The sequence below is a fragment of the Arachis hypogaea genome, chromosome 15 (genome assembly GCF_003086295.3).
Source record: "Arachis hypogaea cultivar Tifrunner chromosome 15, arahy.Tifrunner.gnm2.J5K5, whole genome shotgun sequence".
NCBI lineage: Eukaryota > Viridiplantae > Streptophyta > Magnoliopsida > Fabales > Fabaceae > Arachis > Arachis hypogaea.
In genome coordinates, this window is record NC_092050.1 from 110,387,508 (window position 1) to 110,415,306 (window position 27,799).

Below are 27,799 nucleotides of genomic sequence, written 5' to 3' on the forward strand. Positions count from 1 at the left end.
AGATCTAGGACTTATGGATTTGGATTGATATAGCTCACTTGACTTTCCTTTACTACTAGTTAGAGGATGACTTAGTGGGATTGATCCTTGCCAATTCTCATGTTGTGGTTAGTGATAGGGAAAGAGATCCTTGACCACCAAACCTTGCCAAGACCTTTGTAGCTATTAGTTTACTTCCTTGCCATTTATCTTTCATGTCTCTTATCAAACCCCCAAAACATACTCCATAACCAATAACAAGACACTTTATTGTAATTCCTAGGGAGAACGACCCGAGGTTTAAATACTTCGGTTTATAGATTTTAGGGGTTTGTACTTGTGACAAACAAATTTTTGTATGAAAGGAATATTATTGGTTTAGAAACTATACTTGCAATGACAATTTATTGTGAATTCTAAACCGTCAAAAATCCATTCATCAGCATCCTGAAGAGATTCATTATTCTCTTGCTTGAAGCCTTGGATGTCCAGCCTTAACTTGGTCAACTTTCTTGGGGGAAAGTATTGATTTAGAAACTTGTCTACTAGCTGCTTCCATATTTTCAAGGTAGATTTGGGTTGGTTATCTAACCACCTCTTTGCTTGATCTCTTACAGCAAAGGGAAAGAGCAACAGTCTGTAGACATCATGATCTACTCCCTCAGTGTGTACTGTGTCAGTAATTTATAATAAATCAGCCAGGAACTCAATAGGCTCTTTCCAGAGTCCTAACAGTTCTGTTGCACCATAGTAATGAGTTGAGGATTTAGCTCAAAATTACTTGTTCTAATGGGAAGGATACTGATACTTCTCCCATAGAAGTCAGGAGTGGGGGCCATATAGGACCCCAAAGTTCTTCTGAAATGTTCATTCTCATTCGGGTTCATGATGAAGAAAGGTAGGAGAATTTGGATATTAAGAAGTAAAAAAAACTAGAATTAAAATATTTTTGTTTTTATTTTAATTAGTTATTAAATTCGAAAAACCAGAATGAAATTAAAAGCTAATTAACTAAAAAGATTTGAAAATTGAAAGATAATTTTTGAAAAAGAAGAGAGAAAAAAAGTGAGAAGTTTTCGAAAATAGAAGAGAAAGGAATTAGTTAGGAAGTTTTGAAAAAGAGGGAAGAGAAAACAAGTAAATAATTAAGAAAGATTTGAAACTAAGATAAGATTGGAGATTTGAAAAAGATTTAATTTTGAAATTTAAAATTAGAAAAGATAAGATAAAAATCTAAAAATATTTGAAAAATATTTGATTTTGAATTTTGAAATTGAAACAAGATAAGATAAGGATTTGAAAATATGTTAAAAAGATAAGATTTAAAAAGATTTGAAAATTAATTTTTGAAAAAGATTTAATTCTTAAATTTTAAATTTTAAATTTTAAATTTTAAATTTTGAAATTGAGTTTTAAAAATTGGATTTTAAATAAGATAAGATAAGATTTGCAAAAGATATAAAAAGATAAGATTTAAAATTTGAAATTTTGACTTTACTAACAAGAAAACACTAATCTTAAAAATTTTTAAATCAAGATAAGAAAAGAAGGTAAGAATTTCGAAAATTTGAAATAAATATAAAAAGAAGATCTTTTTGATTTTTTTGAATTAATAAAGAAAGAGAAAAAACAACCAAAAGACACCAAACTTAAAATTTTTAGATCAAAAGACACTAATTTCCGAAAATTAAGTAGAAAAACACCAAAAGACACCAAACATAAAAATTTTATGATCAAAACAAGAAATGAGACAAGAACAACTTGAATACCAAGAAAGAACACTAAGAAAACTTTTCGAAAATTTAAAGAGAATAAAGAACACACAAAGGACACCAAATTTAAGAACAGACATTAGACTCAAACAAAAGACAAAGAAAATATGGATTTTTCAAAACGTTTTTGAAAAAGAAAACAAAAGACTCAAAAACAAAAGTAAAAAGTACCTAATCTAAGCAACAAGATAATCTGGTAGTTTGTCAAATCCGAACAATCCCTGGCAACGACGCCAAAAACTTTGTGCATGAAATTGGCTCCGCACGTTTCGCATAGATAGACTGGCAAGTATACTGGGTTGTCCAAGTAATACCTCAGGTGAGTGATGGTCGATCCCACGAGGATTGTTGGTTTAAGCAAGAAATGGTTATCTTGCAGATCTTAGTCAGGTGGGTAGAAAATATAGTTTTCACGAGAAAATGCATAAGACAGATAAATAAATAAAATGTTACTAGATAGGTGTGAAATCAATGGTATGAGAACGGTTGAGGCTTCGGAGATGCTTCTTTCTTCTAGATCAGCTTTTCTCACCATCTACTCCAACTTCTGATTGATTCATTCTACGGTAGGCTATAAATGATTAACGCCAAGTCAGCGGTCATTAATCTTCTCTGCTTCAGATCAAACGGCGAGTCAGTAGTTATCCAATATAAACGGGGGTGAAGCTCTAGCAGTCCATTCCCTTGGTGATCCTACTCAAAATACCATAGAAAAGGTCGGGTCTTTCGAATCAAAGAACGCTGCTCCTTTGGTTCTAGCCTATACCACAAACGCCCTAATCGCCCCACACCTCGGCTAAGCTGATGTCTCGAGAAGTCCCCAACGAAGCCGTGGACTAGCCGTCTGAGAGATGTATAATCAAGCTTGTGATTTGATACTATCCCGTCAAGGACTAACAAAAACCCATGTGAATAGGGATGATGATCAAGTTACACTCCCAATCCATTAGGATGAAGAACAAAGATACATCTTAGAATAGAATCAAGCATAGATTGAAGTAGAATAGTGATATTATTAATCCATAAGAACTAGTAAAGCTCCTAACCTTAACATAGGAGGTTAGTGACTCATACTGTACAGAAAATAATAGTGAAAGGTTCAAATGGGCAAAGATCTCTATCAGCGGTGATCCTTGTTCTATATATACTAGTCTAGCAACTAAGAATTACAGGAAATAAGATAAACTAGTCTTGCAGTGCAAAAATCCACTTTTCGGGCCCACTTGGTGAGTGTTTGGGCTGAGCTTGAGAGAAGTCACAAGCTAATGCTCCCTTTTGGGCATCCAACGCTAGCTTTCGACTCCTGAATGGGCATTGGATGCCAGCTACTCCCCTTTGGGCGCTGGATGCTAGGAATGACGCTAGTGGCTGGCGTTGAACGCCAGTTTTGGGCTTTGATTTTCAATGAAAAGTATAGACTATTATAAATTTCTGGAAAGCCCTGAATGTTAACTTTCTATAGCCGTTGAGAGCGCACCATTTGGACTTCTATAGCTCCAGAAAAGCTCCTTCGAGTACATGGAGGTCAGATCCTGATAGCATCTGCAGTCCTTTCTCTGTCTCTGAATCAGACTTTGCCAAAACTCCTCAATTTCAGTCAGGAAATACCTGAAATCATCATAAAACACACAAACTCAAAGTAGAATTCAAAAATATGAAATTTGCACTAAAACCTATGAAAATATAATAAAACTTCAACAAAACATAATGAAAACTATATGAAAATGATGTCAAAAAGTGTAAAAAATATCCGCTCATCAGGCTGCCCAGAAGAGAGCTATCTTGGAGGTGGATGATGAATGGATTTTTTACGGTTTAGAATTTCACAAATGAAATCTCGTTGCAAGTATAGTTTCTAAACCAACAATAATCCTTTCATACAAAAATTTGGTTGTCACAAGTAACAAACCCCTATAAAAATAACCGATGTATTCAAACCTCGGGTCGTTCTCCCTAGGAATTGCAATAAAGTGTTCTTGTTATTGGTTATGAAGTATGTTTGGGGTTTTTGAGGTAATAGACAAGAAATATAAATGGCAAAGGAAATAAACTAACAACTAACAAAGCTCTTGGCAAGATATGAGAACTAGAAGTCCTATCCTCATTATCCTCCTCAATTGTGATAACAATTATCCATTGCTCCCACTTAGTTAACCTCTAACTATGAAGGAAAGTCAAGAGGATGAATTAACTTGATTCCACAAGTCCTAGCCTAATCATGATGAAAGACTAGCTTTAGTGGCATTCATGTTAATTAGCAACTTCTAATTATCAATCAACAAAGGAGTTTGATAACTCAAGAGTCACCAATTACTCTACCTAGGCCAAGAGGAACAAAATCTAACTCATAACTAAAAGAGGCATTTCAACAAACACATAGAAGGCAATAAAGATAAACAACATGAATTGCAAGAATTAAAGAGAGATCTAACTACAATGGCAATAGATCCATAATAGAAAATCTAAGCATCATGAAAAGACATGGAAATAATAAATTGCATTGAAAAAGAAATAGAGATCTACATAAGAATTCATAAAGCAAAAGGAAAATTGAAGCAAGAGAAGTAGATCTAGATCTAAGAAATTAACCTAAACCTAATCCTAATTCTAGAGAGAAGAGAGAACTTCCCTCTCTAGAAACTAACTTTCCCTCCAAAACTAAACTAATGTGATGTCATGTCTAATGTGTGATCCCCTTTGACTTCTGCATCTAAATAGGCTCAGAAAGTAAGTTGGATTTGGGCCTGGAAAGCCCAGAAATCGCCCCCAGCGGATTCACTTTAAGTGGGTCACGTGCGAGCACCAGCGCGTGCGCGTGGGTCACGTGTACGCGTCGCTTCACAAATTGCTATCCACGTGTACGCATCATGTGTGCGTACGTGTCGCCTTGCGACGTCACTTTCCACGTGTGCGCATCTGCTGCGCGTGCGCATTGATCTTAGCATCCCAAATCGTTGTTTCTCGATGAGTTCTCCACTTGCATACTTTTTCTCTCTACCCCTTTGATCCATTCCTAGCCTTTCCAATCTGAATTCATTAACAAACATATCAAGGCATCTAGTGGAATCAAAGGTGAATCAAACTTAGCAATTAAGGGCCTAAAAAGCATGTTTTCACACTTAAGCACAAATTAGGAGACAATCATGAAACCATGCTATTTCCTTGGATAAATGTGAGAAAAGGTGATAAAATCCCCTAAATTAAGCACAAGATAAACTCTAAAAATGGGGTTTATCAACCTCCCCACACTTAAACCATAGCATGTCCTCATGCTGAAATCAAGAAGGAAACAAAGGGTATCAACATTTATTCAATGTAAACTAACTAAATGCATCCTATCTAAATGCAACTATCTATATGAATGCAACTACTTGGTCAAAATAAATCAATTCCCGAGGGAACATACATATGCACAAGGACCAAGGACTAGCAAATCTAATCAAATCCACAATTGAATTGAGTTATTAAAGATTTTTACAAACTTGCATGAAGAGTGATGATTCTAGGTGGAAACATTTAATTGAGCAATTGAACCTTCACCGGATGTGTATCCGCTCTAGTCGCTCAAGTGTTTAGGGTCGATTCACTCAATCCTCCCCTAATCATGATTTCTAAGATTTGTTTTTCATCTAACAGTCAACAAATATTTCATGCACGGATACAATTATCATGAGGTCTTTTCATAGGTTGTAATGGGGCTAGGGTCAAGGTAGGATGCATATTTGGTCAAGTGGACTTGAAATTTGAATCTTTGATAAGCTTAGACTTCCCACCTAACCTATGACATCCTATACAATTTCAAAGCTAACCTAACTACCCATTCTTCACTTTTTTACACACTCATGCATTCTATTCTTGATCACAACTCATATGCATTGATTTTTATTGGTCATCACTTTGGGGCGTGATGAGCGGATAATTTATACGCTTTTTGGCATTGTTTTTAGTATGTTTTTAGTAGGATCTAGTTACTTTTAGGATGTTTTTATTAGTTTTTATGTTAAATTCACATTTCTGGACTTCACTATGAGTTTGTGTATTTTTCTGTGATTTCTGGTATTTTCTGGCTGAAATTGAGGGACTTGAGCAAAAATCAGATTCAGAGGTAGAAGAAGGACTGCTGATGCTGTTGGATTCTGACCTCCCTGCACTCAAACTGGATTTTCTGGAGCTACAGAACTCAAAATAGTGCGCTTCCAATTGCGTTGAAAAGTAGACATCCAGGGCTTTCCAGAAATATATAATAGTTCAAACTTTGGCCGAGTTTAGACGACGTAAAAGGGCGTTGAACGCCAGTTCTACGCTGCTATCTGGAGTTAAACGCCAGAAACACGTCACAAACCAGAGTTGAACGCCAGAAACACGTTACAACCTGGCGTTCAACTCCAAAAGAAGCCTCTGCACGTGGAAAGCTAAAGCTCAGCCCAAGCACACACCAAGTGGGCCCCGGAAGTGGATTTATGCATCAATTACTTACTTCTGTAAACCCTAGTAGCTAGTTTATTATAAATAGAACTTTTTACTATTGTATTAGACATCTTGGATTGTATTTTTGATCCGGTGATCACGTTTGGGGGCTGGCCATTTGGCCATGCCTGGACCTTCATCACTTATGTATTTTCAACGGTAGAGTTTCTACACTCTATAGATTAAGGTGTGGAGCTCTGCTGTTCCTCATGAATTAATACAAACTACTACTGTTTTTCTATTCAACTCAACTTATTCCGCTTCTAAGATATTCATTCGCACTTCAACATGAATGTGATGAATGTGACAATCATCATCATTCCCCCACGAACGCGTGCCTGACAACCACTTCCATTCCACCTTAGATTGGATGATTATCTCTTGGATCTCTTAATCAGAATCTTCGTGGTATAAGCTAGATTGATGGCGGTATTCATGAGAATCCGGAAAGTCTAAACCTTGTCTATGGTATTTTGAGTAGGATTCTGGGATTGAATGACTGTGACGAACTTTAAACTCACAAGTACTGGGCATAGTGACAGACGCAAAAGGAGGGTGAATCCTATTCCAGTATGATCGAGAACCTCAGATGTTTAGCCGTGCTGTGACAGAGCATTTGGACCATTTTCACAAGAGGATAGGATGCAGCCATTGACCACGGTGATGCCTCCAGATGATTAGCCATGCAGTGATAGCGCATCAGACCATTTTCACAGAGAGGATGAAAAGTAGCCATTGACAACGGTAATGTCCTTACATAAAGCCAGCCATAGAAAGGAGTAGGACTGATTGGATGAAGACAGCAGGAAAGCAGAAGTTCAGAGGGACGAAAGCATCTCTATACGTTTATCTGAAATTCTCACAAATGATATACATAAGTATTTCTATCTTTATTCTCTGTTTATTATTATTTTCGAAAACTCCATAACTATTTGATATCCGCCTGACTGAGATCTACAAGATGACCATAGCTTTCTTCATACCAACAATCTCCGTGGGATCGACCCTTACTCACGTAAGGTTTATTACTTGGATGACCCAGTGCACTTGCTGGTTAGTTGTATCGAAGTTGTGAATGAAAAACAATTTATTAAGACGTGCGTACAGAGTTTTTGGCGCCGTTGCCTGAGATCACAATTTCGTGCACCAAGTTTTTGGCGCCGTTGCCGGGGATTGTTGGAGTTTGGACAACTGACGGTTCATCCTGTTGCTCAGATTAGGTAATTTTCCTCTTATTTTATTTTCAAAAAGTTTTCAAAAAAAATTTTTCAAAAATCTTTCAAAAATTTTTCCTTTGTTTTCGAAAATTATTTCAGAATTTTTTAAGAATGAATTCTAGAGTTTTATGGTAACATGTTGAATCCTATCTGGCTGTAAAGCCATATCCAAACTGCTTTGGGATTGGTCTTCAACTAATCACTTCAATGCATGTAATAGCATACTAAAGCTTGGCTGGCTATTAAGCCATGCCTAACCCTCAGATTGGAGCTTTAGACTAAGAGTACAAGATTCCTGGAATTCATATTAAAATTTTTGAAATCCTTATTTTCTTTTTCCTATATGTTTTTTCGAAAATAATATACAAAAATCCAAAAAAAATCATAAAATCATAAAAAAATAAAAAATATTTTGTGTTTCTTGTTTGAGTCTTGAGTCAATTTCAAGTTTGGTGTCAACTGCATTTTTTCTAAAAATTCTATGCATTTTTCGAAAATTCATGCATTCATAGTGTTCTTCATGATCTTCAAGTTGTTCTTGGTAAGTCTTCTTGTTTGATCTTGATGTTTTCTTGTTTTGTGTCTTTTCTTATTTTTCATGTGCATTTTTGCATTCATAGTGTCTGAACATGAAAGATTTCTAAGTTTGGTGTCTTGCATGTTTTCTTTGCATTGAAAATTTTTCAAAAATAAGTTCTTGGTGTTCATCTTGATCTTCAAAGTGTTCTTGGTGTTCATCTTGACATTCATAGCATTCTTGCATGCCTTCATTGTTTTGATCCAAAATTTTCATGCATTGAGTCTTTTTCATGTTTTTCTCTCTCATCATAAAAAAAAATTCAAAAATCAAAAATATATCTTCCCCTTTTTCACTCATAAATTTCGAAAATTAGATTTGACTTTTTCAAAAATTTTTAAAATCTAGTTGTTTTTATGAGTCAAATCAAATTTTTAATTTAAAAATCTTATCTTTTTCAAAAATCAAATCTTTTTCATTTTCTTATTTATTTTCGAAAATTCTAAAAATATTTTTCAAAAATCTTTTTCTTAATTTTATCTCATAATTTTCAAAAATAACATCATCAATTAATGTTTTGATTCAAAAATTTTAAGTTTGTTACTTACTTCTTAAGAAAGATTCAAACTTTAAGTTCTAGAATCATATTTTGTGATTTCTTGTGAATCAAGTCATTAATTGTGATTTTAAAAATCAAATCTTTTTCAAAACTAATTTTAATCATATCTTTTCAAAAATATCTTTCTATCTTATCTTTTTCAAAATCATATCTTTTCCATCATATCTTTTTAAAAAATCTTATCTTTTTCAAAAATTTGATTTCAAAAATATCTTTTCTAACTTCTTATCTTCTTATCTTTTCAAAATTGATTTTCAAAATTTGTTTCAACTAACTAACTAACTTTTTGTTTGTTTCTTATCTTTTTCAAAACTACCTAACTAACTCTCTCTCTCTAATTTTCGAAAATATCTCCCTCTTTTTCAAAAACACTTTTTAATTAACTAATTGTTTCAAAATTTAATTTTAATTTATTTCTTCTTTTAATTTTCGAAAATCACTAACTCTTTTTCAAAAATTATTTTCGAAAACCTCCCCCTCTCATACTCTTCTATTTATTTATTTATTTACTAACATCTCTTCCTCACTCACCAAAAATCCGAACCCCCTCTCTCTCTCCGAGTTTAGATTTTCTCTTCTTCTTTTCTTCTACTCTTCTTTTCTTCTTCTACTTACATAAGGGAACCTCTATACCTGTGGTAAAAAGGATCCCTATTATTATTATTTTTCTGTTCCCTCTTTTTCATATGAGCAGGAGCAAGGACAAGAATATTCTTGTTGAAGCAGATCCAGAACCTGAAAGGACTCTGAAGAGGAAACTAAGAGAAGCTAAATTACAATAATCCAGCAAGCACCTTTCAGAAATTTTCGAACAAGAAGAGGAGATGGCAGCTGAAAATAATAATAATGCAAGGAGGATGCTTGGTGACTTTACTGCACCTAATTCTAATTTACATGGAAGAAGCATCTCCATTCCTACCATTGGAGCAAACAACTTTGAGCTGAAACCTCAATTAGCTTCTCTGATGCAGCAGAACTGCAAGTTTCATGGACTTCCATCTGAAGATCCTTTTCAGTTCTTAACTGAATTTTTGCAGATCTGTGATACTGTTAAGACTAATGGAATAGATCCTGAAGTCTACAGGCTCATGCTTTTCCCTTTTGCTGTAAGAGACAGAGCTAGAGTGTGGTTGGACTCTCAACCCAAAGATAGCCTGAACTCTTGGGATAAGCTGGTCACGGCTTTCTTAGCCAAGTTCTTTCCTCCTCAAAAGCTTAGTAAGCTTAGAGTGGATGTTCAAACCTTCAAACAGAAAGAAGGTGAATCCCTCTATGAAGCTTGAGAGAGATATAAGCAACTGACCAAAAAGTGTCCTTCTGACATGCTTTCAGAATGGACCATCCTGGATATATTCTATGATGGTCTGTCTGAATTAGCTAAGATGTCATTGGATACTTCTGCAGGTGGATCCATTCACCTAAAGAAAACGCCTGTAGAAGCTCAAGAACTCATTGACATGGTTGCTAATAACCAGTTCATGTACACTTTTGAGAGAAATCCTGTGAGCAAGTCAATATGATTTCTCAGAGTCTGAATGGAATGCAAGCTGCATCCAACAGTACTCAAGAGGCGCCTTCTGAAGAAGAGGCCTATGATCCTGAAAACCTTGCAATAGCAGAGGTGAATTACATGGGTGAACCATATGGAAACACCTATAATCCCTCATGGAGAAATCACCCAAATCTCTCATGGAAGGATCAACAAAAGCCTCAACAAGGCTTTAATAATGGTGGAAGAAACAGGTTTAGCAATAGCAAGCCTTTTCCATCATCCACTCAGCAACAGACAGAGAACTCTGAACAAAATACTTCTAATTTAGCAAACTTAGTCTCTGATCTATCTAAGGCCACTGTGAGTTTCATGAATGAAACAAGGTCCTCCATTAGAAATTTGGAAGCACAAGTGGGCCAGCTGAGTAAAAAAGTCACTGAAATCCCTCCTAGTACTCTCCCAAGCAATACAGAAGAAAATCCAAAAGGAGAGTGCAAGGCCATTGAAATGACCATCATGGCCGAATCCAAGGAAGAAGGGGAGGACGTGAATCCCAAGGAGGAAGACCTCCTGGGGCGTCCAGTGATCAATAAGGAGTTTTCCTCTGAGGAACCAAAGGAATCTGAGACTCAACTAGAGACTATAGAGATTCCATTAAACCTCCTTATGCCATTCATGAGCTCTGATGAGTATTCCTCTTCTGAAGAGAATGAGGATGTTACTAAGGAGCAAGTTACCAAGTACCTTGGTGCAATCATGAAGCTGAATGCCAAATTATTTGGTATTGAGACTTGGGAAGATGAACCTCCCTTGTTCACCAATGAACTAAGTGATCTGGATCAACTGACATTGCCTCAGAAGAAATAGGATCCTGGAAAGTTCCTAATACCTTGTACCATAGGCACCATGATCTTTGAAAAGGCTCTGTGTGACCTTGGTTCAGGGATAAACCTCATGCCCCTCTCTGTAATAGAGAAACTAGGAATCTTTGGGGTGCAAGCTGCTAAAATCTCATTAGAGATGGCAGACAATTCAAGAAAACAGGCTTATGGACAAGTAGAGGACGTGTTAGTAAAGGTTGAAGGCCTTTACATCCCTGCTGATTTCGTAGTCCTAGATACTGGGAAGGATGAGGATGAATCCGTCATCCTTGGAAGACCCTTCCTAGCCACAGCAAGAGCTGTGATTGATGTTGACAGAGGCGAATTAGTCCTTTAATTGAATGAGGACTCCCTTGAGTTTAAAACTCAAGGACATCCTTCTGTAAACATGGAAAAGAGGCACAGTAAGCTTCTCTCAAAACAGAGTCAACCAGAGCCCCCACAGTCGTCAACCAAACTCTAAGTTTGGTGTTGAACTCCCATATCCAAACTCTAAGTTTGGTGTTGGGGAGTCTCAACAATGCTCTGAACATCTGTGAGGCTCCATGAGAGCCCACTGTCAAGCTATTGACATTAAAGAAGCGCTTGTTGGGTGGCAACCCAATTTTTATTTATCTAATTTTATTTTTATTGTTATTTGATGTTTTATTAGGTTCATGATCATGTGGAGTCACAAAATAAATATAAAAATTGAAAACGGAATCAAAAACAGTAGAAGAAAAATCACACCCTAGAGGAGGATCTCACTGGCGTTTAAACGCTAGTAAGGAGCATCTGTCTGGCGTTCAACGCTAGAACAGAGCATGTTTCTAGCGTTGAATGCCAGAAACAAGCAGCATCCTAGCGTTCAGACGCCAGAAATGCACAGTGAAGAAGAGCTGGCACTGAACGCCAGAAACAAGCATAGAACTGGCGTTCAACGCCAGAAACATGCTGCATCTGGGCGTTGAATGCCCAGAACAAGCATCAGTTCAGCGTTTGAACACCAGAATTGCATGCAAAGGCATTTTACATGCCTAATTGGTGCAGGGATGCAATTCCTTGACACCTCAGGATCTGTGGACCCCACAGGATCATCTCAGCATCTGTGGACCATACAGGATCCCCACTACCACCACTCATTCTCTTCCCTCTTCTCAATGTTCATCCTCTCTTCCCAATAAACACTCTTCCCCAAAACTCTTCACCAATCACCTCAATCTCTCTTCCCTATCACCACTTCACCACTCACATCATCCACTCTTCCCCATAAACTACCTCATAAACTCCACCTACCTTCAAAATTCAAAATCAATTTCCCACCCAAAACCCACCCTTATGGCCGAACCTTACACCCCTCCCTTCCCTATATAAAGCCCTCCATTCTTCCTCATCTTCACACAACACAACCCTCTCTTCTCTTCTTGGCCGAATACACCTCTCCCTCCTCTCCTCCATATTTTCTTCTTCTTCTTCATCTATTCTTTCTTCTCTTGCTCGGGGACGAGCAATATTCTAAGTTTGGTGTGGTAAAAGCATAAGCTTTTTGTTTTTCCATTACCATTGATGGCACCCAAGACCGGAGAATCGTCTAGAAAAGGGAAAGGGAAGACAAAAGCTTCCACCTCTGAGTCATGGGAGATGGAAAGATTCATCTCCAAAACTCAACAATACCACTTCTATGATGTTGTAGCCAAGAAGAAGGTGATCCCCGAGGTCCCTTTCAAACTCAAGAGAAATGAGTATCCGGAGATCCGACATGAGATCCATAGAAGAGGTTGGAAAGTTCTAACAAACCCCATCCAACAAGTCGGAACTCTAATGGTTCAATAGTTCTATGCTAATGCATGGATCACAAGGAACCATGATCAAAGTAAGAACCCGAACCCAAAAAATTATCTCACCATGGTTCGGGGGAATTACTTAGATTTTAGTTTGGAAAATGTAAGGTTGGCGTTCAACTTGCCAATGATGGAAGAGAACGCACGCCCCTACACAAGGAGAGTCAACTTTGATCAAAGGTTGGACCAAGTCCTCATGGACATATGTGTGGAAGGACCTCAATGGAAGATTGACTCAAAAGGCAAACCGGTTCAACTGAGAAGACTGGACCTTAAGCCTATAGCTAGAGGATGGTTGGAGTTCATTCAACGCTCAATCATTCCCACTAGCAACCGTTCTGAAGTTACTATAGACCGGGCCATCATGATCCATAGCATCATGATTGGAGAAGAGGTGGAAGTTCATGAGATTATACCTCAAGAACTCTACAAGGTGGCTGACAAGTCCTCCAATATGGCAAGGTTAGCTTTTCCTCACCTCATTTACCATCTATGCAATTCGGCTGGGATTGACATAGAAGAAGACATTCCCATTGAGGAAGAGAAGCCCATCACTAAGAAAAGGATGGAGCAAACAAGAGAGCCCATTCATGGAGCTCAAGAGACGCATGAAGCTCATCACCATGAGATCCCAAAGATGCCTCAAATGCATTTTCCTCCACAAAACTATTGGGAGCAAATCAACACCTCCCTAGGAGAATTAAGTTCCAACATGGGACAATTAAGGGTGGAACATCAAGAGCACTCCATCATCCTTCATGAAATTAGAGAAGATCAAAAAGCAATGAGGGAGGAGCAACAAAGACAAAGAAGAGACATAGAAGAGCTCAAGGACATCATTGGTTTCTCAAGAAGAAAACGCCACCATCACTAAGGTGGACTCATTCCTTGTTCTTACATTCTCTGTTTTTCGTTTTCTTTATGTTAAGTGCTTATCCATGTTTGTGCCTTATTACATGATCATTAGTATTTAGTAACTTTGTCTTAAAGTTATGAATGTCCTATGAATCCATCACCTCTCTTAAATGAAAAATATTTTAATTCAAAAGAACAAGAAGTACATGAGTTTCGAATTTATCCTTGAACTTAGTTTAATTATATTGATGTGGTGACAATGCTTCTTGTTTTCTGAATGAATGCTTGAACAGTGCATATGTCTTTTGAAGTTGTTGTTTAAGAATGTTAAATATGTTGGCTCTTGAAAGAAGGATAACAAGGAGACATGTTATTTGATAATCTGAAAAATCATAAAAATGATTCTTGAAGCAAGAAAAAGCAGCAAAGAACAAAGCTTGCAGAAAAAAAAATGGCGAAAAAAATTAATAAATAGAAATAAAAAAAAGGAAGAAAAAGCAAGCAGAAAAAGCCAAAAGCTCTTAAAACCAAAAGGCAAGAGCAAAAAGCCAATAACCCTTAAAACCAAAAGGCAAGGGTAAGAAAAAGGATCCCAAGGCTTTGAGCATCAGTAGATAGGAGGGCCTAAAGGAATAAAATCTTGGCCTAAGCGGCTAAACCAAGCTGTCCCTAACCATGTGCTTGTGGCGTGAAGGTGTCAAGTGAAAACTTGAGACTGAGCGGTTAAAGTCAAGGTCCAAAGCAAAAAAAGAGTGTGCTTAAGAACCCTGGACACCTCTAATTGGGGACTTTAGCAAAGTTGAGTCATAATCTAAAAAGGTTCACCCAGTTAGGTGTCTGTGGCATTTATGTATCCGGTGGTAATACTGGAAAACAAAGTGCTTAGGGCCACGGCCAAGACTCATAAAGTAGCTGTGTTCAAGAATCAACATACTGAACTAGGAGAATCAATAATATCTGAACTCTGAGTTCCTATAGATGCCAATCATTCTGAACTTCAATGGATGAAGTAAGATGCCAAAACTATTCAAGAGGCAAAAAGCTACAAGTCCCGCTCATCTGATTGGAGCTATGTTTCATTGATGGTTTGGAATTTATAGTATATTCTCTTTTTTTTATCCTATTTGATTTTCAGTTGCTTGGGGACAAGCAACAATTTAAGTTTGGTGTTGTGATGAGCGGATAATTTATACGCTTTTTGGCATTGTTTTTAGTATGTTTTTAGTAGGATCTAGTTACTTTTAGGGATGTTTTTATTAGTTTTTATGTTAAATTCACATTTCTGGACTTCACTATGAGTTTGTGTCTTTTTCTGTGATTTCAGGTATTTTCTAGCTGAAATTGAGGGACTTGAGCAAAAATCAGATTCAGAGGTAGAAGAAGGACTGCTGATGGTATTGGATTCTGACCTCCCTGCACTCAAAGTGGATTTTCTGGAGCTACAGAATTCAAACTGGTGCGCTTCCAATTGCGTTGGAAAGTAGACATCCAGGGCTTTCCAGCAATATATAATAGTCCATACTTTGGCCGAGTTTAGACGACGTAAAAGGGCATTGAACGCCAGTTCTACGCCGCTGTCTGGAGTTAAACGCCAGAAACACGTCACAAACCAGAGTTGAACGCCAGAAACACGTTACAACCTGGCGTTCAACTCCAAAAGAAGCCTCTGTACGTCGAAAGCTAAAGCTCAGCCCAAGCACACACCAAGTGGGCCCCGGAAGTGGATTTATGCATCAATTACTTACTTCTGTAAACCCTAGTAGCTAGTTTATTATAAATAGAACATTTTACTATTGTATTAGACATCCTGGATTGTATTTTTGATCCGGTGATCACGTTTGGGGCTGGCCATTCGGCCATGCCTGGACCTTCATCACTTATGTATTTTCAACGGTAGAGTTTCTACACTCCATAGATTAAGGTGTGGAGCTCTGCTGTTCCTCATGAATTAATGCAAAGTACTACTGTTTTTCTATTCAACTCAACTTATTCCACTTCTAAGATATTCATTCGCACTTCAACATGAATGTGATGAACGTGACAATCATCATCATTCCCCCATGAACGCGTGCCTGACAACCACTTCCGTTCCACCTTAGATTGGATGATTATCTCTTGGATCTCTTAATCAGAATCTTCGTGGTATAAGCTAGATTGATGGCGGCATTCATGAGAATCCGGAAAGTCTAAACCTTGTCTGTGGTATTCTGAGTAGGATTCTGGGATTGAATGACTGTGACGAACTTCAAACTCGTGAGTGCTGGGCGTAGTGACAGACGCAAAAGGAGGGTGAATCCTATTCCAGTATGATCGAGAACCTCAGATGATTAGCCGTGCTGTGACAGAGCATTTGGACCATTTTCACAAGAGGATAGGATGCAGTCATTGACCACGGTGATGCCTCCAGATGATTAGCCATGCAGTGACAGCGCATCGGACCATTTTCACAGAGAGGATGAAAAGTAGCCATTGACAATGGTGATGTCCTTACATAAAGCCAGCCATAGAAAGGAGTAGGACTGATTGGATGAAGACAGCAGGAAAGCAGAAGTTCAGAGGGACGAAAGCATCTCTATACGTTTATCTGAAATTCTCACCAATGATATACATAAGTATTTCTATCTTTATTCTCTGTTTATTATTATTTTCGAAAACTCCATAACTATTTGATATCCGCCTGACTGAGATCTACAAGATGACTATAGCTTGCTTCATACCAACAATCTCCGTGGGATAGACCCTTACTCACATAAGGTTTATTACTTGGACGACCCAGTGCACTTGCTGGTTAGTTGTATCGAAGTTGTGAATGAAAAACGATTTATTAAGACGTGTGTACAGAGTTTTTGGCGCCGTTGCCTGAGATCACAATTTCGTGCACCAGGGCGTTTTGTCCCCTTTTTATTTCTTTCTTTTTATTTTTCTTTTTTTTCTATTTTTTTTCTTTTTATTTTGTCATATTTTTTTTTCCAATAAAGTATATACAAAAGTATCAATGCATATGGTTTTACATTTAATTAACACATGAGCATGTACCCAATTCCCAATATTTTCAACAACAATACAACACACACCTTTTCCCAACCAATGTCCTATGTTTTCCCAGACTTGAATGATACACACTCACACTAGCCTAAGCTAATCAAAGATCCAAATTAAGGACATTTATTATTTTTTGCTTTAAGGCTTGTAATGTGCTAAAATTATGAACAAGTGGGTTAATCGTAGGCTCAAAGTTAGCTAACAATGGAGGATAAAAGGTAAGGCTATTTGGGTAAGTGAGCTACATAAAATGATGGTCTCAATCATATAAATGCATGAATACACAAAATAATGGACATAAAAAATCAAACAAATCAAAGATTACAATCATAGGAAGAGACTAATGCACACAAGAAGGGAAATAAGTGGTTATAAGATGTAACCACGCAATTAGGCTCAAAACTCACAAGCTTGTGTTCTTAGCTCAAAACATGTTCCACAATGTATAGTTCAAGCATGTTCAATAAAAATTTTTACTCAAATTCATTGGAATATCAATGCCCTATAGATAATTTTCTTGAAAAATTTTATTATTTTGACTAAACTTATTATATATATATATATGAAACTAAAAATCCTAAAAGACCTAAGAATAAAATGCAAAAGTGTTAGGATTAGAAAATTGTCACCCAAAAATGCTGACTGATCGGACGACCTCCCCACACTTAAAAGTTTGCACCATCTTTGGTGCATCAAAGATGAGCAAGGGGGTACGGTGACTCTCTGGATTGCTACCTTCAGCTGGTAGATCAACCGAGTGCTGCGTGTTCTTTTCTTCCGCTTACATGGTTGCTTATAATGACTCATCCTGAAATTAGAAGGCAGGATAGTGAGAAAAGTAAAAGCAAAAGCAAGTAAGCATACATTGTTGGAGTGAGGTACTAATCACTAGAATGGAGTGAGTGAACTAATGTGACATTGATAAAAGTAAGTGTACATTCTAAGTTGCGCATGGTGTAGAACACACACACCAACATAAAAACTATGCCACAGTTACATAAAAGGAACATGCACTTTGTAACAACCCTGATTTTTGAGTATATGAGATCTTTTCTGAAAGTACGGGTTTCTCCAGAAGATCAGTAAAGGGAACACCTCTGTTATATCATCAAGCATCTCAATCCTCATTATCATTATGTCATCCTTAAGCTAGAACCTCCTCTGAGGCAAGCTTGATAATGCAATCGGGAAGAACCTAGTTTTTGAACCGTATCGGTTGGCAGTTTTGATTCTGATTTTCGTAAATAGTCTCTGTTTGACGAACCGGACTCGATTCATGAGAAGAGAGAGATAATAGTATAATATTATCATTATATTAGTATTATAAAATTCTTGAATGATATTATAAGGTTACCTGGTCAGTTTTTGTTAAAAACAGAAAATCGGTTTAACTGGGTTTACGGTTTACTGGTGCAGCTTAGCACCAGCACTCTCTGATGAATTTAGCAATGCTAAGGCCTCATTATACATGTTACATTCTCATAATAAATATGTTACTAGTGTCATTTATGCTAGTAGCTCAGAAAATAATTTTTAGAGATGTTTTTACGAGTGTTACAGTACACCTAGTTTTAGTAGTTGTCCTGGATGTCACCATTGCTTGCAGAGCTGAAGAAGCTGTGAGATAGGATCGTAGTGGCCTATAGAGGTACAAGAAAAGAATTTGTGTGCCTAACTCTGGAGAATTGCAACAAAAGATTCTTGCTGAAGCTCACTAAAGTAGATTTTCTATGCATCCTGGAGTGACAAAGATGTATCGAGATTTGAAACAAATGTTCTGGTGGCCAGGCTTAAAGAAAGAAGTAGCTGATTATGTCTCAAAATGTTTAACCTGCCAGAAAATGAAGGTGGAACATCAGAAGCTATCAGGAACCCTGCAACCCTTAGAAATACCACAATGGAAATGGGAGCAGATTTCTATGGATTTTGTCACGAGATTGCCAAGGACCTCAACTGGACACGATGCCATCTGGGTAATTGTGGACAGGTTGACAAAGTCAGCGCACTTCCTTTCGATTCGAGTTGATTATACTTTAGAAAGGCTGGAACGAATATATATTCAAGGAATCGTATGACTCCATGGGATACCTTCATAAATTGTCTCAGATCGTGTTCCGAGGTTTACTACTAGATTTTAGGGAGCTTTTCAGAAAGCGTTGGAAACAGCATTGCACACGAGTATAGCATACCATTCTTAGATAGACGGACAATCAGAGCAGACAATCCAGACGTTAGAAGACATGTTACGATCATGTATGATAGACAACCAAAGCAGCTGGGATAAGTATTTGCTTTTAGTCAAATTCGTCTACAACAACAGTTTCCAATAAAGTATCGGGATGGCACCATATGAAGCTCTCTATGGAAGAAGATGTCGGACACCATTGTGTTGGAATGACGATGGAGAAGCTGGTGTCTTAGGTCCAGAATTAGTGTAAGAAACTACTGAGAAGATAAAGGAGATTCGTCAGAAGATCCAGACAGCACAAAGTCGTCAAAAGAGCTATGCCGATAATAGACGTAGACCCTTAGAGTTTAGTGACAGAAACCGTGTCTTTCTAGAAGTAACCTCGATTACTGGGATAGGTAGAGTCCTTAAAACTAAAAAGCTTAACCCACGATACATAGAACCTTTCCAAATACTTAAAAGAGTCGGTCTAGTAGTTTATCAAATAGTCCTTCCTCCTTATTTATCAAATCTTCATGATGTTTTTCATGTCTCGCAACTTAAAAAAAATATGTTCCCGATGAGAGTCATGTTTTACAACCAGATACAGTACAGTTATGAAATGATTTGACATATCAAGCATCACCAGTTCAGATAGTAGAAAGAAGTGATAAGCAGCTAAGAGGCAAAGTTGTTCGCTTAGTCAAAGTAGCTTGGGAACCAAGAGGAGAAGAAGAGCACACTTGGGAACTGGAAGATAAGATGAAAGATAATTACCCGCATCTATTCCTAGGTAACTAAAATTTTGAGGGCAAAATTTTCTTTTAGGAGGGTAGAATGTAACAACCCTGATTTTCGAGTATATGAGATCTTTTCTGAAAGTACGGGTTTCTCCAGAAGATCAGTAAAGGGAACACCTCTGTTATATCATCAAGAATCTCAATCCTCATTATCATTATGTCATCCTTAAGCTAGAACCTCCTCTGAGGCAAGCTTGATAATGCAATCGGGAAGAACCTAGTTTTTGAACCGTATCGGTTGGCAGTTTTGATTCTGATTTTCGTAAATAGTCTCTGTTTGACGAACCGGACTCGATTCATGAGAGGAGAGAGATAATAGTATAATATTATCATTATATTAGTATTAGAAAATGCATGAATGATATTATAAGGTTACCTGGTCAGTTTTTGTTAAAAACAGAAAATCGGTTTAACCGGGTTTACGGTTTACTGGTGCAGCTTAGCACCAGCACTCTCTGATGAATTTAGCAATGCTAAGACCTCATTATACATGTTATATTCTCATAATAAATATGTTACTAGTGTCATTTATGCTAGTAGCTCAGAAAATAATTTTTAGAGATGTTTTTACGAGTGTTCCAGTACACCTAGTTTTAGTAGTTGTACACCAGAGATATTTTAATATTATTTTAATCCACCTCCAAGCCAACCAATCACAACTCACCTTACACCCCCAAGACCTCCAAGGCTGTCTCATTTCATCATTTTGGCCGAAAATAACAAGAGAGAAAAGAGAGAAACTTTCAAGAACACTTAATCTTCAAAGCTTGATTTCTTCTGAACTAAAACTCAAATCAAAACTCCGTTTTCACCAAAATGATCCTCTCTTCTTCCTCTACATAACCATGTAACTTATCAAGGATGGAAATAAGGTTAGATGGCTGTCCCTTTCCCATTTCAATTCGGTTTTCAAGGAAAACCATGCAAAACATGTGTTTTCTTGATGTTCTTCCTTAGGAATCATGCTTAACTTGACTTGAGGGCCAAGAAATGTGAATTTCCAGCAAGTCTAAGGTGAGATATCTCTTCCTAACATACTGAGTGAGATTTGGTCAGTTGAGAGTTTTTGGATTTAAAGTTGTTCTTGATGTGATTTAGGAGGAAAAAGTGCTTAAGGACCACCTGAAAGTTTAACCGAATTAGGAGCAACAAAACCAGGTAGGGATTGACGAATTTAATCTTGATTGATTGTGTTTGAGTTGTGTGATTATGATATGGTTTGGTTATGCTTGAAATTGATTGTTTATATGAGTAATTCTTGTTGAAATTTTGGTGAAAATTTGATGAAATTTGATGATATTCAACTTTGAATTTGTGTTCTTCATGGCTGCTGGAAAAATGAACCCTAGACCTTAAATTGGGGTTCAATTTGTGTTAAAATCATGTAGAAAAGATGGGGTTTTAGTGGCTGCTAATTTATTATGAATTATAGTAAAAATCGGTTGCTGAAAAGACTGAAAAACGGGTAAAAACAGAGAAAGAATCTGAAGAATTTATGAAGAACATGAAGAACACTTTGAGTGTGGTGAAGAACAATGAAGAACACCTTTTTGATTCATAAAAGGGCAAGGAAGTAAAATTTTTGGTGTTTAAGGGGTTATATGGTAATTTCTGGAAGTTAGGGTGGTAAAAGTAGAAATATTAAAAGTTACGGGTGGTAAAAAGTGAATTTTAAAGGTTAAAGGTTAAAGTAAAGTTAATTTTCGAAAATATATTAATAAAATAATAAATAATAATAAAATATTAAATAATAATATTTAATTAAAAATAATATTTTAATAAAAATAATAAAATAATGCGAAAAAGGCAGTTTTCTGTAAAAGCTTTAGAAAGACAACTTTAAGCGCAGAATCTCATAATTACCTTCATAAAACACTTAGGGAGTGGTAAAAACATATTAGTGAGGCAAAGATAAATAAAAGATAAAAAGTTGAAGAAAAGATAAAAATCGAAGAAAAAGTCTGTAAAATTTTAACAACAGAGAAACAGACAAAGACTAGTGAACGAACTAGGGCAACATAGTTAGTTCTTGATTTGCGAATAGGGTTAGGTATTATATGAAAAGTTAAACTGTTTCAGTATAGACTTAATGATCCTATACTTGGGGCAGGCTAACTAATCATACCGAAATTTACATAAGCTTTAAATACATACGTTAAACAGAGAAATCAGAGCAGAGTAAAGAAAACACAGAGAACAGAGTAACCAGAGAAAAGTAAAGAGATACAAAGAAAAGAGTAATCAAAGCAGAGTAAAAAGACAAAGAGAAAAGAGTAATATAACAAAAAGAATAGAAGAGAAGAGTATAAGAATAAAGAGTTAAGCCTTGTGGCATGATGTTCTGTTGTATGTTCATCTGCTGCTTTTCCATTGGCCCTAGAGGTCCTGTAGGCCCAAGTTCACCTACAGTGAGTTGTTATTCCTGTAGGCCGAAGTTCACCTGCAGTAAATATCAATTGTGTATCTCAGGGTGTTGCTCCTGTAGGCCGAAGTTCACCTACAGAGAGTTGTGATACCTGTAAGCCGAAGTTCACTTGCAGGGGCACTATTTCTGTAAGCCGAAGTTCACTTACAGAGGTGTTATTTCTGTAGGCCGAAGTTCACCTACAGAAAGTTGTTGTGTTGTGTTTAGACTATCCCTGTAAGCCAAAGTTCACTTACGGGAGTGCTATTTCTGTAGGCCCAAGAGATGTGTTTATTCATTTGTTGCGCTAAGGCAACGCCGAATATACTTGTATGATGATCTACTGCGTGAAGGCAGTCAGATAGATAGTGGTGCGACCACTGAGAAATGCTTTCCTGCGGTACAGATCCATATTTTATTTCTGTAAGGCAGAGGGGTTATTTCCTGCTACAGAAGTACCGTGACCACCTGTTCCATTTCGGTAGTGGCAGAGGGGTTATTTCCTGTATACAGAAGGTGTGTCGGCATACAACCCTGCAGTGGCAGATGTGTTATTTCCTGCGTGCAGTGGACCCTGTGGTGGCAGAGGGGTTATTTCCTGTACACAGGGGTATAGCCAACAGGAAAGCCATATCCGGCTAGTAATGCTGGGTTACGTCGGGAGCGGGTAGAAACCGACAAATGAGCTCATTACCTGCACTAGGACTAGACATGCATCATTCTTGTCTGCGCATCATTCTCGGTTGCATTCCTTCCTGTGTGTGATCTACTTCTTTATGTTTGTCTGCTCGTATGCTACTTCTGTGTTTTATTTTCTTGTATTCTTTTGTTTGTGTTCTGCTTTTTGTTGTCTCTACTTCCTCTTTCTATCTTTATCTTCTGTTTACTGCTTCGCTATACTATGTTACTCGTCTACTAATCGACCCCAAATAAATGAACGTAACTAATAACCCCGACCCTACTAAGAACTCCCCAGTTCTTACCCCTTCTCTCTCCCTTCCCCCTTCAGATGGAAGTAAGAGTATCTTACCATAGTTCGCTGATGACCGTTCGCAAGAAGAGGATTCTGCTCTAGATAGTCTTCTTAGTCTAGGGTGAATATCGTTCTCTGATTATATGTATATACTGTGAGACCAGTCAACGTCTGCACCCCGTTCATATGCGCACTTTAACCTAAATCCTGTGTACGAGATTCCTATTGTATGGCTACTTCATGAGGTACCAGAGAGACGTCCTGTGGAAAAGTCTGATCGTGTAGAAGAGTAGCAGATGATGTTCTATCTTTTGATGACGTTCCACTTGACTTGAGTTTTGAAGACCTAGAACGTACTTTCCCTTGCTTTAGTAGTTTAGAGGGACTAGGTGAGTATAGAGTATAGGCTAGCCTAGGTGCCAGCTTAGGGACCTCTTGAACAGGTCAGGACCTGGGATGTTGTATGTATATATATGTATATAGATATTATTTAGCTATATCTAGGGGTGTTCTAACTAACAGTCTATATGCTAATAAAGGCTGAATCACCGAATGTTGTCAACTACTTGTGATGTATTTTTGTGTGGTTGTTTATAACTGTTTTATCTGTTATTACTTGTGAATTGATTATAAATGATTCTGTCTATTAATCCAAACGTTTTCAAAAAAAAATATACACCACGCAAATTAACTACGCTTTTAACAACGAATCAGGCTCATATGATAAATAATAGATAATAATTAGGAAGACAAATTGGTAGCGCTCAGTTTCCGGTATGATCTAGACATATTGAAAATTGGGTCGTTACACACTTCACTCATTCTAGTGTGCTTGAGATGCTTTAAACTTGTAGGTCAAGATAACCGAATAAGCAATAAAGAAGTATGAAAGCATTCAAGCCAAAAACATATGGATGCATATGATCAAGTAACACAATGCATTAAGATAAATGCACATAATCCATCAAGAAATTGCCTAATCGAAGAAAAGAATTCAAATCACATGGTGGCTAGCTACAACATGTAATTCAAAAAGATTTAGAGTGCTTGAAGGCAATTTTTATGTACTTGGTATTCGCAAGATTAAGCATGAAGAACTCAAAACCAAGTAATGAATTGTAACCTCAGCAAGAGAATCCAACAATGAAAATTAACAACAATGATGTTAAACTAACATCTCCTCAGTAATTGGTAGCAATTAATAGTAAACAAGATTAATAATCCAACACTTATTATTAAAACAAAAATTAAACAAAAATAAAACTAACTAGACAACTAACTAACTAAAAAGGATGGTTATAAATGGTGTTTGGTAGTGTTGGATGAGGGGTAAGAGAAGGAAAGAAGAAAGAAGAAGGAAAGGAATGGGAAGAGGATGAGAAAAGAAGGTGATGGGAGAAGGCCATCCACGCATACGCGTCTGTCACACGTGCGCGTGGATTGAGGTGAAATGGACGCGATGCGTACGCGTGGGTAACACGTACGCGTGCATGGCAAACCCGAGAAGGGACGCGTACACGTAAGGCACGCGTACGTGTGGGTGATTTTGTGCCTCAGGCACAATGTTCGCACGATGCAGGCAACTCTCGGGTTTTTGGCTGGGAGGTAAAAATTCGCAATCCACGCGTACGCGTGGGTGACGCGTGCGCGTGGATGCTCGAAAATGCTTGGGGCACGCGTACGCGTGGGTTGATGCTCTGTTTTTTAAAATTTTTCATCTTTTTGCACCAAACCAAGCATTCCAAACCTCCAAACAGCTACCAAAACACCATAAAACCTTAATTAACATACCAAGCTACCAAATAAACTCAACAAACCAATCAAAACATGAAATTAAACTACTTTTACCAATATTTACAAAAGAGAAAATGAAAAGATTTTACCATGGTGGGGTGTCTCCCACCTAGCACTTTTATTTATTGTCCTTAAGTTGGACTTATGGGGATCTCCTCTCAAGGTGGCTTGTGCTTAAATTCTTCTTGGAACTCCCACCAATGCTTGGTTCTCCATTGTGCCCCAAGATTTCTTATGAGTTGCACCAAGTCTTGATGGAGTTCTTCACAAGCTTGGGCTCCCAAAGTCGATCCTTTTCTTGTAATCCGGGATCCCACACTTTATTTTCACACCCGTCTTGAAGTTGATCATTATTAATCCATCCGGGGTGGCAAGCAAGATGAATTCTCAATGAAGTGCCCAACAATCCTCCTAGACCCATCTAGTTGAGAACTATTCCAACCTTTATATTTCGTTTTTGATGTATCAACCATAATGAGCCTTGATTTACAATGCTAACCACGAAACATCTTTCTCTTACACTTCATCCCGCAAAGCATCCTAAGTTGACCATCCGTTTCAAGCAAGCCATACTCAAGTGGGACAATAAAGCTAGTAGAGATGAATTTTACCCACTTAAGTGAAGGAGTAGATGACAACCTAGGGAAAGAGGCTTCCAAGGATCTTGACAAAGCGTATCTAACTCACGTCCTTCTTCTTCTAAGGACTTCCACCTCTTCACAAGATTCCTCAAATGTAATCCATTGTTCAACAATTTTATCTAAGCCTTTTCCCTTACTCAAATCATAATTGGGAGGATGAGAGAGGTTTACCTCCACAACATTTTCAATTTCATCGAGAGAAGGTTCTTTAAGTTCAAAGGATTCTTTACCACTAAGACTTGATGCTTGATCTTCATTGCCAAGGGAACTCAACTCTTGCTCTATCCCGTCCAATTCTTCATAAGGGATATGCCTTGGGGGTTGTGTACATTTCGCCTTAGCATCAAATTCAATCTTCTTGGAGGGGTTTTCTTCAACTCTATGTTCTCATGGAGGTTCCGCATCTCCTAAGTCTTCAACCACTTCTTCCTTTTCTTCAACAATCCTAGCTTCCTCCAATTGTTCCAATACAAAGCAACTTCCCTCATTTTCCACCGGAGTTTCCAATCTCTCCTTCATGCTATGCTCTTCTTTGAATTCTTCTCATGTAGCCATGGTAGTACTTTGGGTTCCCAAGCATTGAGATGCTAACCGATTTACCATCTCGTCCAAGGCGCCCGTGAATTGTTGTAAATCCCTTTTAATCTCCTCTTGCCCCTGAAGAAGAACACCAAGGATGTCATCCATTGGAGGTTGGGGTGGATGAGAGGGCTCATTGTCTTGGGGGAAGGGCTCATAGTAGGAAGGTGATTCATCATAATAAGGATGTGGTGGTTCTATGTTCTCTATTTGTTCTACTTGTTGCCCAACACACTCCAATCCATTGTTTGCAAGTAGAGATTCTACAATCCCCTTCATACTCCCCTCTTCGGTTGCTCGTCCGTATCATCCGTGGACATGTGGTATGAATCCCATGCATCTAACTTTTGATGGACGGTTGCTTGAAGCCGGTCCATTATTTTCTTGAGGCGATCCTTTGATTCTTGTTCCAAATTGCTAACATAAGTAGGATCATATTGCTCTTGGATTGATGGACATAGATACTCTTCCATGGAGGGTTGTGGTGGAGAGTAGAATTCATCTTGTGGTTGAAAATTTGTGTACATTGGATGTGGCTCATCTTAGTCATGGTATGGAGGAGGTGGTTCTTAGAAGTATTGAGGTTGGAATGGTGGTGGTTCTATATGTGGCTGATGAGTGAGATTTTGCACCGATTTGGATTTTCACATTTAAGATAACTTCCGTTGCAAGTATAGACCAAACCGGCAAATTAAATCCCCAAACATCAAAGTTTAATATTTCTGATTTAAACCGAGAGTAATCAAACCTTGGGTCGTCTTCCCTAGGAGTTGCAATTAAGTGTCTATTATTGGCTATGTAGAGAAGTGGGGGTTGGATGATAGCAATTGGCAAGAAATTAAAATGCAAGAAGGTAACTTAACTTGCAAGAAATTAAATGGAGGCAAGTAAAGGTAATGGAAATGGAAATTGAAAGCTAAAAAGGACTCTTGGTAAGAAGTGGGTAATTAAGGATTCCTATCCTAGTTGTGAACCACAAACATGGTAATTATGTGTGAATTAATCCCAATTATTCAATCCTACATCGAGGATAAGTCAACTAGGCATAATTAATCTCAATCCCTAAGTGCTAAGTCAACACTAGGGGGTCACTTAGAGTCAAGGGAAACCAAATTAATTAACAACCCTCACATAATATGGAATGGACATCCCCCACTCAAGTTCACCCAAAAACCCAACCAAGCATTTTTTCAAACACTTGGTGGGCATGTAAAGAAAGCATGATAAAATGACAAGAAATAATAAATGCTACAACTACCAAGCAAGGAAAATAAAGATAGCAACTCAACAAACATATTACGGCATCAAACAGAATAAAAATGGGATTAATTTACTCAATTTAAGCACAAAAACGTATGTTTTCACATTTAGGATCAATTTAGGCATCAAACACAAAAGTATGCTATTCTAGTGAATAAGTGTGAGTTTATATGATGAAATCCATCCAATTCAAGCTAAAACATATCATCAAATATGGACTCATCAATTCCCCCACACTTAAACAATAGCATGTCCTCATGCTAATCACAATCAAAGGAGAAGGAAAAAGGGGGAAAATAATTTATTCAATAAAACCAACTACATGCATGCAACCATACTAAATGCTATCTATATATGTACACTATGGTTCCTATTTGGTTTGGCACAAAACAAACAAACAAGAGATTCCAATTAATCCAAGACAAGCCTTAGGGCCAAGGCAAAGAATTAATGCACTATGATCAATGCCCAAAGAATTGAATTGAGATTTTCAAAACTAACCAACAAACAACATGCAAGA

At 37.5% G+C, this 27,799-nt stretch overlaps 1 non-coding gene across 1 annotated transcript; it reads right to left on the bottom strand.

Annotated features, from left to right (window-relative positions):
• Positions 1-9,791: 9,791 nt before the first annotated feature.
• On the bottom strand, positions 9,792-9,899 carry LOC112753058 (small nucleolar RNA R71). The gene has a single exon (XR_003177459.1). It is a non-coding gene; the product is annotated as a small nucleolar RNA R71 (small nucleolar RNA).
• Between the last annotated feature and the right edge of the window lie 17,900 nt (positions 9,900-27,799).